At 32.6% G+C, this 9,554-nt stretch overlaps 1 pseudogene; it reads left to right on the top strand.

Moving 5' to 3' along the window:
- The first annotated feature begins 2,196 nt into the window (after positions 1 to 2,196).
- LOC113200649 (ubiquitin-ribosomal protein eS31 fusion protein pseudogene) lies at positions 2,197 to 2,664 on the top strand (annotated as a pseudogene).
- The last annotated feature ends 6,890 nt before the right edge of the window (positions 2,665 to 9,554 follow it).

Genomic DNA, 9,554 nt, shown 5'->3' with positions numbered 1-9,554 from the left:
AGAAAAAAATGAAAGCATTCCCTCTAAAATCTGGAACAAAACAGGGATGCCTCTTTCACCACTTCTATTCAACATAGTTCTTGAAACACTGGCCAGAGCAATTAGACAGATGAAAGAACTTAAAGGGATATGTATAGGAAAAGAAGAACTTAAATTAGCTCTATTTGCTGATGATATGATTCTATACCTAGAAGACCCAAAAAACTCCACTAGAAAACTTCTAGAACTAGTAAATGAACTCAGCAAAGTAGCAGGATATAAAATCAATGCCTATAAATCAAAGGCATTTCTGTATATCAGTGACAAATCCTCTGAGAAGGAAATGAGCAAAACTACCCCATTCACAATATCCTCAAAAAACAAAAATAATAAGATACTTGGGAATCAACTTAACAAAAGAGGTGAAAGATCTATACAATGAAAACTACAGAACCCTAAAGAAAGAAATCAAAGACGACTTTAGAAGATGGAAGGATCTACTTTTCTCTTGGATAGGCAGAATTAATATTATCAAAATGACCATACTACCAAAAGCACTATAACAGATTTAATGCAATTCCAATCAAAATCCCAATGGCATTCCTCATAAAAATAGAAAAAAGGAATCATGAAATTCATCTGGAAAAATAAAAGACCCAGATTAGCTAAAGCAATTCTAAGCAGGAAGAGTGAAGCAGGTGGTATCGCTATACCAGACCTTTAACTATACTGCAGAGCAATAGTAACAAAAACAGCATGGCATTGGCACAAAAAAACAGGCCAGTAGACCAATGGTATGGAATAGAGGACACAGAGACTAACTCACAAAATTACAATTCACTTATATTAGACAAAGGTGCCAAAAACTGCACTGGAGAAAAGATAGTATCTTCAACAAATGGTGCTGGGAAAACTGGAAATCCATATGCAACAAAATGAAATTAAACCCCTATCTCTCACCATGCACAAAACTTAACTCAAAATGGATCAAGGTCCTAAGAATTAAACCAGAGACTCTGCATCTAATAGAAGAAAAAGTAGGCCCTTATCTTCATCATGTGGGATTAGGCCCCAACTTCCTTAATAAGACTCCTGTTGTAGTGCAAGAATCAAAACCAAGAATCAATAAATGGGATGGAGTAAAACTAAAAAGTTTCTTCTCAGCAAAAGAAACAATCTGTGAGGTGAACAGAGAGCCTACATCCTGGGAGCAAATATTTACCCCTCACACATCAGATAGAGCACTATAGACCTCACATAAAAAAAATAGACCTCATATAAAAAATCTCAAACAGCTAAACACCAAAAAAAAAAAATAATAACCCAAACAACAAATGGGCTAAGGACCTGAACAGACACTTCTCAGAAGAGGATATACAATAAATCAATAAATATATGAAAAAAATGCTCATCATCTCTATCAATCAGAGAAATGCAAATCAAAACTACTCTAAGATATTCATCTCACTCCAGTCAGAATGGCAGCTATTATGAAGACAAACAACGATAAGTGTTGGTGGGGAGAAAGGTACACTCATACATTGCTGGTGGGACTGCAAATTGGTGCAGCCAATATGGAAAGCAGAATGGAGATTCCTTGGAAAACTGGGGATGGAACCACCATTTGACCCACATATTCCTCTTCTCAGACTATACCCAAAGGACTTTAAAACAGCATACTACAGGGACACAGCCACATCAATGTTTATAGAAGCACAATTCACAATGGCTAAACTGTGGAGCCAACCTAAATGTCCTTTAGTGGATGAATGAATAAAAAAAATGTGGCATATATACACAATGGAATTTTACTCAGCATTAAAAAAGAACAAAATTATGGCATTTGCAGGTAAATGGATGGCGTTGGAGAAGATAATGCTAACTGAAGTCAGCCAATCCCCAAAAAACAAATGCTGAATGTTTTCTCTGATATAAGGAGGCTGACTCATAGTGGGGTAGGGAGGGGGAACATGGGAGGATTAGATGAAGTCTAATTAAGGAAGAGGAGAGGGAGGGAAAGGGAGGGGCAGGGGTTTGGCAAGGATGGTGGAATATGATGGACATCATTATACAAAGTACATGTATGAAGACTTGAATTGGGTGCCAATATACTTTATATACAAACAGATATACAAAAAATGTGGTATATACATGTATTAAAAATTGTAATGTGGCTTTCCAACCTGCTATCTATGGTGGGACCACCACTACAGCGAGATGCAGATTTTCGTAAAAACCCTTACAGAGAAGACTATTACAATGGAGGTTGAACAGGATACTATAGAAAATGTAAAGGCCAAGATCCAGAATAAGGAAGGAATTCCTCCTGATCATCAAAGACTGATCTTTGCTGATAAGCAATTGGAAGATTGACATACTGAGTCTGACTACAACATTCAGAAGGAGTCCACCTTGCATCTGGTGCTGAGGCTTCATGGTGGTGCTTAAAAAAAAGGAAGAAGAAGTCTTACGCCACTCCCAAGAAGAATAAGCATAAGAAAAGAAGGTTAAGTTGGCTATCCTGAAATATTATAAGGTGAATGAAAATGGCAAAATTAGCAGTCTTCGATGTGAGTGCCCTTCAAATGAATGTGGTGCTGGAGTTTTATGGCTAGCCACTTTGACAGACACCATTGTGGCAAGTGTTGTCTGACTTACTGCTTCAACAAACCAGAATTCAAGTAATTTGTATGAGATAATAAAAGAAATGAACTAATAAAAAAAAGAATTGTAATGCAAAAAAAAAAACAAAGTACATGTATAAAGGCATAAATTGGCCTGAACATACTTTATATACAGAGATATGAAAAATTGTGCCCTATATGTGTGATAAGAATTATAATGCTTTCCACTGCTGCCGTGTATTTTTTAAAAATAAAATTAATTAAAATTGCTTTTAAGAGTTAATTTTTGGAAAGTTTCCATTGCTTATGCAAGAATTACATATTTCATCACATACTGACATGTCACATGATTAAATGAAACTATATTAAGAGAGCCTTTTATTTGCCATCATTTTAAATGTATAGTGTCTGTTTTTTTAATCTCTGCACATGACAATCAGCAAATGTATAATGATGATAATAATAATCATGATAATAATAGTAATAAAAGTAAAATAATCTATAAGCAAATGACATATATCTAAGAGCTCCAAGTTGCCCTCTAAAGGATTTAAATGTGTTTTATGTGAGGCTTGTTTTCATAGCCGGACAACATCATGAAAGAAATTCCCAGTTTTAAAAAGAAAACCAATTCTGAAAGATGTTGTTGACACTTGTGACCCCATGGAAATTATTTCAATCTGTGGGCAATTTGTTTTCCGTCTTTGTGTATGGCACAGAAAATTCAGTCAGCTCGCTGTCACACAACACCTATCTCTGCAGTCACTCTCTTTTCTTAGCTCATCAAGATACAAAATAATCTAAGCAAAATGACTACACTGACATTTTCTCCAAATACCATAATAATTGCTAAATTGTACTGACCAGAGACAAAAGGAAATTTTATTTTCTGTTGATCACATACATCTTTTTATACATGAAAACCCACAACACTATCATTCTCCACCAGGCTCCTTCTGCCAACAACTGTGACTGATTGGGATTCACATAAAGCCTTCAGTCTTGTATGAACATGACAAGAGTCAAATTAGGTGGGCTGGAAGCAAAACAAAGAGCAGCAGAAAAGAAATCATCTCAAACTCAGCATTTTGACAGAGCCTCCTTCGTGCCAGCAAGCATGCAGCCTCATTAAATGATGTATAGAGGTCAGAGGTTAATCAACTTCAATTTGGCATGCATATTGAGTAGTTTTTAGTCATCATTTTACATTTCCAAATGAGAAGAAACAAAAAGCACTTCAAGTTACTGGAGCATTTTCTAATGACAATTTTTAACTCTTCAGAGACACACTTTCTCTTTTAACTTTGGGGAATTTTCCCACTTAAAATCACTATTTAAAAAAATAGGACATGAACATCTAAGTCATCCTTTTGCTTTGTTTTGCTTCTTTGAGGTATAATTTGAATTAAATGAGTTGCATTTATTTAACATGTACAATGCGGTAAGTTTTAACACATGTATACATGGGTGAAAAACAATTGTCCATAATCAACATAATGAATAAACCATCACTCCCAAAGTTCCCTCCTATACGACTGAAACCCCCATTTCATAGTTCTGTCCCACCCTTTGGTCAGACAACTACTAATCTGCTTTCTTTGTAGATTAGCTTGCATTTTCTATAATTTTCTATGTATAGAAAATACAGCATATATACCCTTTTTATTCTGGCTGTATCTCTCAGCATAATTATTTTCTGATGTATCCATGTTACTCACATATCAGTAGTTAATCTTGTTTATTGCTAAATACTACTCCATTGTTTGGGTATACAACATTGGTTTATTAATTTACCTGTCTATGGACATTTGGATTGTTTGCAAATACTTTTGGTTATTATAAATAAAGCTACTACGAATCTTTGTGTAAGTCTTTGAATGGCCACATGCATTCATTTTTTTCTTAAGTAAATACCTAGACAAGAACACCCAGAAGTAAAGAAGTTATGAGTTTTAACTGTTTTCCAAAGTCTTATGCCACATTACATTTCTACCAGCAATGTATGACACTTCCAGTTGCTCCATAACCTCACCAACACTTGGTATGGTCAATTCTTTTAATGTTAGATAGTCTAATAAGCATGAATAGCATTCCATTGTGTTTGTTATTTGCATGTCCTTAACATATAATGGTGCTAAGTTTTTCCTATACCAATTTGTTATCATATATATTATTTGAAGACATTATTCAGTGAGTTCAGGCCATAAAGAAACTATTATTAACCAGCAAAGCAATGAAAGAAAATTCTGGAAGGAAATTTTAATAATTTCCATACCAAAAAAAGTTAATGACGTCTATGGAGAGAAAGTTTACAAATTAGTTTTCCTCACTGCTGAGTTTTAATGGTCTTAAAAAAAAATCTATGAATATGCTTTATAGTTTCATTCTTTTTTCAGAAGTAACATAAATAATTCTATTGTGACTTAAATCTAACGACAGCAATCAAGTATAGTTCTGTGACCATGCTAAATTTAATCAATTTTGCTCATTTTGATGTTTCAATCTGCTATATATTAATAGTAATGAGTCAATTAGAGATTGGCCATTTGAACGAAGCAAAATATCATCTTAAAACAACTACAAATGATCATCAACAAAAGAATAATATGTATATTATTCTACTTGCATGTCAACCCACCCACAAAAAGTAACTATAAAATCTCAATAAGCTACCAAAAACACATTTCTTGAGACATTAGAGTATAATTAAGGCTGCCAGAATTTGAGGGTTAATCCTTGAGAGAAGAAACATACATTGAGTTGATTGTGACATGTTTTATCAACTTTTCCTTCAAGACATTTATTAATTCTTAAGAAGTCAAGGAGCAAATAGTGACTCAGTGATGTTGTCAGTCTTCTAAGGATAAGAAGAAAAAAATGGAATTTAGGATAGCCAAGAATTTTAAAAGCTAGGATCCAGGATAAAAGGGAATCATGAAGAAGAGAGCTGGATATTCCTGGCCACATTTCCCCTTGAGCAGTTTGCCAATTCTTAAACCAAAAAAGTGAGAGGTAAGTAAGAAGAAAGCAACAACTAAGACACCACGGTGTAAGCTGTCTTTCAGCATTAAAGAGGTAAACTACTTTTAGAGTCCTGGATTTAGAGTCCACCAAGGAAAAAATGATCTATCTGATAAATAACCCAAGATTTCAGATTAGACCTCTCAAAAGGTATGTTTTTTGCAGGAAAATAAAACAAAAATAAACTACCGCCTCACAAAGACTTAAATCCAGCCTCAAATTATCTTCATCCCTGATTGAATCAAGATGAATTTGCCTTATTCTATGAACTATTTAAATAAATAAGCAAATAGATTAAAAACTAATATCTATCTGAAATAGGATAACATCATCAAGAGCCTTTTCAATTTTCCTTATACAATGTCTACATTTGATTCTTTTTTAATTATTAAGCATACCAGGAAATAGCAACAAATGACCAAACTCAAGAGAAAATAAAAAACAGAAAATAAACAATAGACCAAAAGGTAATCCACACATTGAAACTATCAGAGAAAAACTTGAAAAAAATTTTTATTAACATTTTCAATAAATTATGTGACAAATAGAGAATTTAATTTCATCAAGCAACTGGAATCCATAAATACTCATAGCTGAAAATAAGAACACAATAAATAGACAGAGTTAAAGGATTATTAGACACAGAAGAAGAAAATATTACAAAAAGTAAACATGGGTCAATACAAAATCAACTAGAACATGGAGGAAAACATAATGAAAAATATAAAAGAAGGAAAAAGATATGTAGAATACACTAATATTTGTACAAATGTAATTTCAGAGAAGAGATAAAAAAAAGAAGCTAGATGAGACTTTTAAAAACCTAACAAAGATACCAACCCAAATTTAAGAAGCTTTTTGAACACAAGCAGGATAAATTCCAAGAAAACTACACTGATATTCATCATTCCAAACTGCTTAAAACTGAAGTCAAAGGGACAACTTAAAAGCAGCCAGAGAGAAAATACACATTAACTTTAAAGAAACAACAATAAAATAGTTGACTTGTCAATAGAAAAAAAAAACAAAGAAAATGGATTGAGATCTTTAAAGTGCAGAAATAACTTTCAACCTGGTACCTAGCAAAAATATCCTTCAAATATGAAATAAAAATAAAAATATTGTTCAAGAAAGTAAAAACTATAAGAATTTATTGCCAAATACACATTCTAAAATAAAAATTCAACTGGGCCTAGTGGTACATACCTATAGTTCCAACTACTGGAGAGACTGAGGCAGGAGCATCCATGAGTACAGGGTTTCAAGGCCAGACTGGGCAACAGATTAAGACTCCATCTCTTTTAAACAAACAAACAACAACAAAAAAAAACTTTAAATATTTAAGGGAATCCTTCAGGCAAAATAAAATTATTCTAGACATAGGCACCAAAATACAGGACAGAATGAAGAGCAAGGAAAAAATAAATACGTGGCCAAATTCAAACCATTATCAACTTTATACAGCAAAAATAATAATTGTAGGTTTAAAATATATGTAGAAATAAAATAAATAACGACAACAGCACAAGAGAGGGAGGCTTACATAAATGTTCTAGGGACCTTGTGCTGATTGGGAAGTGGTAAAAGTACTAATTAATAAATGTAATTTTAGTTAAGGATACATGTTATAATCTCAATAATAACCATGAAAAGAATAGTGCAAGGCAGGAAACCCAATGAGTTCATGAAGGAAACAATTAAAATGTTTAATTCATAAAAATCCAAAAATAAGGAGGGGAAAAAAGGGAACAAAGAACATGGGACAAATATAAGACAGTATATATAATCCAAATATATTAGTAATTACATTAAATTTGTGAATATACAATAACACATCTGTTCAGTCCACTTCTCAAGGAAGTTTCAGGTATTACAAGTACTTGCTATTACAAAAATGCACCAGTAAAAATTTTACACATGTGTGAAAATTTCTCCCGGTTTTAATATAAAAGTAGAATCACTAAAACCATCTTCTGTTCTCTCAGGTCTTCTGAAAGTGCTTTTCAACACATGACAGCTCCTCTTTCACCATATTCTCACCAATATTTCATATTACCAGACTTTTAAAAAAAATCTCCCCATCTGATGGGCAAGAAGTAATAATGTGTTATTGTTTCAATTCATTTTTACTTTATCACTGATAGGGGAAGGTATTTTTCATACATTAACTATTACATGAAATATTGTAGTTTCTTCTTCTATGATTTGATTGTTTATATAATTTGACCTTTTTATTAAGATGTTTTTATTTTTTGCATTGATTTTCTCTTAATTTGTTGAATATATAGTTGTCAGTGGCTTGCATTACTGGGTAGATAGTGGTGCTCTTCATCCAGAGAGGAAATAAAGAAATTCAGGCACCTTTTTCAGTAACAATTAATGATTTCAGTTTCAGATAACTTCTCAAAATACAAATATCTTCTCAAAATGACTAACTTTGGGATACTCTGTCATGCAAATTAAAATATGGTTAATATATTCATTTTCCTTATCTGGATTATTTTGGTTATTAGGAATTTTTTCATAAATTATGGATTCAATGTGCCCTTGAGTTTCTTTTTTTCTTTTCTTAAATTTATTTTTTGATATATAAAATTATAAAAATCATACATATCAAAGAGATCCCTATGATGTTTCAATACATATATTCATTACATAATGCTTACATCAGGTTTAACATATCTATTTTCTCAAACATCATTTTTTATGGGGAAATATTCAAACTCCTCTCTTCTAGCTTTTTGAAATATACAGAGCATTATTATTATCTCTAGTCACCCTACTGTGTAACAGCATCAGAGCTTCTTACTCCTGTCTAACTTTACCTTAGTATCCATTAATCAACCTTTTCCTACCGCTCCCCACCCCTACGGTCCCTAGCCTCTGGTAACCATAATTCTGCTCTCACTTGTATAAGATTAATGTCTTCAAATTCCACATATGTGTTAAATCACATGGTAGTCTTATTTCAATGCCTGAGTTTGTTTTTTTTAATCACTTAACATAATGATCTCCAGACCATTTGTATTATCTCAGCCCTCAAGTTATACAGTTCCAATTTTCCCCTTTATGTCTTTAATCTCTCTTGAATTTAGTTTTGTGTGGAACATTGCTTCTTATATTTTCTAATCCTTTTTCTGTATATTGAACTTGTATCTAGTAACATTGATGAAGTCTCTTGTAAGTCCTAATAATTTATCTGTAAATCTTCTCTTCTTTTTAGGAGAGTATTTTTTTAAAGGTAAAAGAATTTCCAAAGCAAGTATTTGAATCCATTATTTTTCAGACCAGGAAATTAACTATGAAATTTTCAAACAGAAAGGGAAATTTTTTCCGATCTTTTTTAATAAAAACTATCTAGTGATTTTCCCCAACTAAGAGATCCTGCATAAATGAGAGTAATTTTCAGCAGTGGGTTTGGAAGGTGATTCACTCTTTAGTCAGTCTTTATGTTACCATAGCAAAAAAAGAGAGAGAGACTGAAGACAGGGGTAGGAACGTAATCATAAGTTAAATGCACCAGACTAAGGAGTTTACATTTTGTCCTGAAAGCAAAGAACTTATATCAAATTTATATTTTGGATTTTCATTTTCAAAAATCTTAAATAGAACCATGAAGGATGGGCTAAGTATACATTTTAGAGCAAGTTGATCAGTTGAGATGCATTGCAGTAACTCCCTAGATCATAAGCCTCACAAGGGCTAGGACAGTTGCTTTTGCTTACCTCTGAATCCTCAGAGCCTGTACAATGCTCAATATATAATACTCAACAAATACTTGCTGAATTAATTAATAAATCCTATGAGAAATAATTAGAGCAGAACCCAAAATTGAGATTATCGAAATGAAAAGGAAAAGATAAAAATCTATAAATATTTAAAGCAAGGAGGCAATTGCACATCATAAATAAGTGAAAGGGAGAGATTAAG

The sequence above is a fragment of the Urocitellus parryii genome, chromosome 6, assembly GCF_045843805.1.
Source record: "Urocitellus parryii isolate mUroPar1 chromosome 6, mUroPar1.hap1, whole genome shotgun sequence".
NCBI lineage: Eukaryota > Metazoa > Chordata > Mammalia > Rodentia > Sciuridae > Urocitellus > Urocitellus parryii.
Note: the sequence above shows the minus strand (reverse complement) of the source record. Positions and strands in the feature narration are given on the sequence as shown.